The 5,680-nt window shown below is 34.7% G+C and overlaps 1 pseudogene; it reads right to left on the bottom strand.

The window, feature by feature from the left end:
• Window positions 1-2,372: 2,372 nt before the first annotated feature.
• Window positions 2,373-3,074, bottom strand: LOC145629126 (GPI mannosyltransferase 1 pseudogene; annotated as a pseudogene).
• Window positions 3,075-5,680: the final 2,606 nt, after the last annotated feature.

Genomic DNA, 5,680 nt, shown 5'->3' with positions numbered 1-5,680 from the left:
AATCCACCCCGATGATCAAGAAAAGACAACATTTACATGCCCCTATGGGACCTTTGCTTATAGGAGAATGCCTTTTGGCCTTTGTAATGCCCCCGCAACTTTCCAAAGGTGCATGATGAGAATTTTTGGAGACATGTTGGAGGAAGAAATGGAGGTGTTTATGGATGATTTCTCCGTAGGTGGGGTTTCATTTGAAGATTCCCTTGTGAATCTTGAGAAATGTTTGGCAAGTTGTGTGAAGGTTAATCTTGTCTTGAATTGGGAGAAGTGCCACTTCATGGTGGAAGAAGGAATAGTGCTTGGACACAAAATCTCTCATAAAGGAATAGAGGTGGATAAGGCCAAGATCGAGGTTATTGAGAAGCTTCCACCTTCGGTGAATGTCAAGGGAGTGAGATCGTTTTTGGGACATACGGGATTTTATAGAAGAATCATCAAGAATTTCTCACTCATTGCCAAGCCCCTTAATGATCTTCTTCAAAAAGATTTTGAGTTTGTGTTTGATGGTAAATGCTTGGAGGCACTTAATAGGTTGAATAAGGCCCTAATCTCTACCCCTATTGTTCAAGCCCCAAGATGGGATCTACCCTTTGAATTGATGTGTGATGCTAGTGATTGGGCAATTGGAGGTGTTTTGGGACAACGAGTGGACAATAAGCTTCATGTGATTTACTATATGTCCAAGACACTAAATGGGGCTCAAGAGAATTACACAACAATGGAAAAGGAATTCTTGGCCATTGTTCACTCTTTTGAGAAATTCCGGTGTTATTTGTTAGGTTCCAAGACCATTGTTTTCACGGATCATGCGGCTCTCAAGTATCTCTTTGCCAAGAAGGAGTCCAAGCCAAGGTTGATTCGTTGGGTGCTTGAACTACAAACTTTTGAAATAGAGATTAGGGATAAGAAGGGTGCGAAAAATGTTGTGGCGGACCATCTTTCTCGCCTTGAGGGTGATCAAATTCATGATTATGGCTCACCAATTGAAGTTAGAATGCTTGATGATGTCTTGTATGCCATTAAGGTAAAGGAGCTCCCATGGTATGCCGATTTGGTAAATTTTCTAGCATATGGGGAGTTTCCACCTTCTTTCTCAAAGAACCGATGAAAGAAACTCAAGAGGGAGGCAAGACATTACTTGTGGGATGATCCCATCTTGTATAAACGAGGGGTTGATGGCTTGCTTAGGCGTTGTGTTCCGAATGAAGAGGTGCCAAGTGTTCTAAAGATGTGTCATTCGGATGCTAATGGTGGTCATATGGGTGTTTCCGAAACCGCTACTAAGGTTCTTCAATGTGGTTTGTGGTGGCCACATCTCTTCAAGGATTCATGGGGCTTTGTCAGGTCATGTGACCGATGTCAAAGAGTTGGGAATATCTCCAAGCGGAATGAGATGCCTCAACAACCTATTCTTGAGTTGGAGGTGTTCGATGTATAGGGGATTGACTTCATGGGACCATTCCCATCTTCATACGGGAATCAATTCATACTTGTGGCTGTGGACTATGTTTCTAAGTGGGTTGAGGCCATTTCTTCCCCAACAAATGACCACAAAGTAGTGTTGAAGTTGTTCAAAAAAATCATCTTCCCAAGGTTCACTACTACAAAAATCGTGCTTTTTAGACGCTTTTCAGCCTTTTTTTCGACACATAAAAGCGTCGCAAAATCTTTCTCGACGCTTCTAAAAAGCGTCGCGAATTTCGACGCTTTATTGTGTCCAAATTTTTATACGAAGTGTCGCAATATGCCATAATTGGCGCACTTTCTTAACTTTGGTGACGCTTTTTCACGTCAAGAATCTTAAAATTGGTGACGCTTTTATTTGTCCAAATTTTCATACATTTGCTATTTAACATTTTGGAAACGCTTTTTCTTGTCCATATTTTCTAATTTGGGGACGCTTTTTCTTGTCCAATTTTTTTAAAAATAAATATCTAGAATACGAAAATAAAATATTTCATTCCCTAATAAATATTTCTAATATATTATTATTACAAAAAAATAATAATAATAATGATACATATACAACAAATTTATGCCAATTTTTTTTATTACATATATAAATACATTATAGCATATGTACAATATCTCATAGTAATGGGTTTTCTATTACAACAAGTACAATTCCAACTTATGCTTTATTCATGACTAGTTGTAGTGGAACAAATTCGGAATCACTAATTGAAATCTTTAAATAGCACAATTCTCTCATGTCCCAGATGCTTTGCCATTTTCACGCCCATTCTAGCCACTGCCACATGATAACAATATAGTCCGAATAAGAATGAAAATATAAAAACTATCAATAAATCAAGGCAATATAAAAACAGAATACTTCAACAATACCTCTCCCTGGAAATATAGCTTATTAATTAAATGCTTACAAATGCCACTTTCTGCCCAAGAAAGCAGAAGGGAAGATCCATGACATATTTGAATATAAGAACCAGCTAAACTGAAAACTGTTGCAAGAAAGAGACTTGCTTTTCTAGTATTGAGAACTTATGCTCATAATGAACTTAAATGTGGTAGAGATATATGGAGAAATTGTGCCTAAGATGAGTTAGTGTAAGATGGTAAAGAAGTGCCTCGTACATAAATTCCCACCCGTATAAATAATATAAGAGACCAGTAAAACCAAGGAAGACAGCAGCTGATATCAATCCAAACAGGATCCTAGTGCCTGAAAAAAGCTCACAAGCACAGTCCACGAAGACTTTGGGTCTGTATCATTTAAGCATTGAGGTGATTTTTCTTGATGAGAGCTCCAATTCACAAGCATGGGGCTTCTGACCAGATTGGATGTGGATCAAGAAATAACATAATGGAAGTGCATATATAATACAAAGTAGGATATATTCAAAAGTCGACAATAAGTCCATACCAAATTGCAGCTTGGTAGACCATCCCTGTAGACCGATAAGAACAGAAAATCAGAAGTCAAAATTATATCAAATTAATACAATATGCTCAAGAAAAAAAATCTATAATGGCTTACAGTCATATATTCCAGTAAAAATGAAATAAACAGACAAATCAAGTTTGGTAGAACATGGTAAGTTGCACCACCGCATGCAAGAAATGCGGTTAAAAATTATACATGTAAATCAACTGACATGTACAAATATCAAGTGCCACTTACTATACTTGTATCTGTCAGAAAGCATTCACTTAGCAAACTACAGCCATATAATCTCATTTATTAGTTGTTCAAGTCTTTTATACTCTACAATAAGAGCATGTTTTCTCTGGTACTCCACGAACCTTAAAAATGGAACGAATTAAGTAGTTTACTAGCAAATCTGTAGATTAGAAATGTTGCAACTCAGATAATGACCAAATATTGTGCACAACATATTTATTTCCTAGTACACTCCCAAATCTGAAAATAGCAAGACCACAATAGAAGTTATGACAAATAAATTGTTAACCACAACAATGGATTAGAAATTTCTCATATTTCTAATGATATACATTAAGCTCCACCACAATTAATAAAAAAGAATGCAAGCAAATTCACAATATCATAAAAATTGGTCATCCTAAACCAAAAGCAAAAGCTCAACCAAAATTAAATGCCAAAATTTCAAGTGTTTAGAATGAAATAATCTATTTCCACATACTTGAGGAATATACATTAAAAAAAGAGCAGAGATAAGATGCATCACAAAGAAATTGAATTTTTGATATCTACAGGTAAAACCTAGTAGCTGTTGGGAAGATTCTTTCATACCTATAGCTGAGAATAACTATTTCCCCCGAGATTGATGAAAAACCTCATTTGGTACGAGTAGAAAGGCGAGCGATGGTGAATAACGATACATGGTCCTTTTGAAAGAAGACTTCTCAAAAGACATCAAAGTAGTAACATCAGAAAATAAAAGATAATCTCCATAGAGGATCAATAGTACCCGTAAAATGGATGAGAATATGAGCACTCGTTGAAAATTAATCACCATGGATGTTGTATGGGACAAAAATCTTGTTGGAGTAAGTTCAAGTAGGCAATCCAATTTTTTTTACAAACTATCAATGACTTAACACTCATTAATTCAGTACAAGTATCAAAGCCAATTCTATGAGTGAAATATTTGTGTTAAGAAGGGCAAATTAAATTTTGTGTGAAGATAAATAGTGGGAAAAGAACCTGAACTAAAATAAAGTAATCACAATCTTATCTTACACCCAAACCAAGTGCTAATAATGGCAGTTAGCAGAGGCTCAAAGCCAGTGGTGCACATTGTCCATAAAATACTCAGTAGCTTCAACTTCTAATCTTGTATTGTATCACCAAATGGATAGAAGATTAGAAGTTAAATACAACCTGACATGAGAGATAAGGAGATCCAAATTAAAAAAGGAAGTTAAATGTTAGAATTCATACTCCATGCTTACAAGATTAGAATCTTTATTGATTAATATTGTACCTTCTTAAGAATTAAAAATGTGATCGACTCTAATGTCATGAGTTACAATCGAGGTACTAACTTTTTGTGTGAAGATTAAAAATTAACACTAATATTAAGTTTACCTCTACTAGACCACTAATATGAGTTTTCTTCGGAAAAAAAAAAGACCACTAATATGAGTAAAATCTAAAGACCACACACAAAAAGAGAATTAAAAGTTTAATACATTCTACAAGAAAAGATAAGAGACAAGCCTTTCTTATCCTAAGCTAGTATACATAAAAAATTTCACATCTAATCATCATCCATACACACTAGTAAGTAATAATTACATGTAACCACTACTCCACTAGATTAATATATCTACATATACACTACAGCTTATATCAATATCAGCATCTTTTTATATATAAAAAGACTTGAATATACAGATTAATACATATACAAAAGCACAAATTTCAATCGCAAGACTGCCGATTCACAATGTCACCACTAATACACTCTAATTTAACTAATAATACATCACATGGAGAGACATGAAGTGAAAATAAGATACATTAAATGGGTTGTCTAGAGACGGTTAAACAATTTAATCAATTAATTAATTTGGTCCTGCTATAATTTACTACTTGGAAAAGAAAAAATAGAATCGATAACATTTCATTTTGGTCTAATAATGGTCCCAACTTCAGAGAATTGGACTTCCCCAGCCAAAATGTGCAGGTGAGACCTTTATCTGAAGACAAAACTTGACACCATAGGCACCACCGCACCATGTGCATGGTTTCTAGGTCTAAATTTTATAAATTCAATTAACAACAAAATTCTTAATTCAAAAAACAAACAAACTTAAACCAAAATGAACAGAATTCAACTAAAGTATAACTCAACTAATATACAAGAAGTAAGTTAGATGCAAGAAATTACTCGGAAGTAAAGGCAAGGATGAGCTCAACGACATTTTGGGTCAGTGTGTGAACATCCGATTATATATGTTTTTTGTAAAGAGACTTCAAAATCTCTTCATCCTCCATGATATATTAAGAAAAATATCTCAGAAAAAAATCAAAATCGGAATAAAGCATTAAAACAAAAACCCTTAACATCAAAATCCAGAGAGAAAGGAGATAATACTTGAAAACAATTATAATACCAAATATTATGAAACCAAAGAGCATCATTCAGTTTAATTTGTTACTGGGTTAGCGATTTTGGAGAGATGAATTGATGAGAGAAATGAGTGAAAGGCTAGGGTTTTAATTATCGGAGAG

The sequence above is a fragment of the Chenopodium album genome, chromosome 1 (genome assembly GCF_948465745.1).
Source record: "Chenopodium album chromosome 1, dcCheAlbu1.1, whole genome shotgun sequence".
NCBI classification, from domain to species: domain Eukaryota; kingdom Viridiplantae; phylum Streptophyta; class Magnoliopsida; order Caryophyllales; family Amaranthaceae; genus Chenopodium; species Chenopodium album.
Note: the sequence above shows the minus strand (reverse complement) of the source record. Positions and strands in the feature narration are given on the sequence as shown.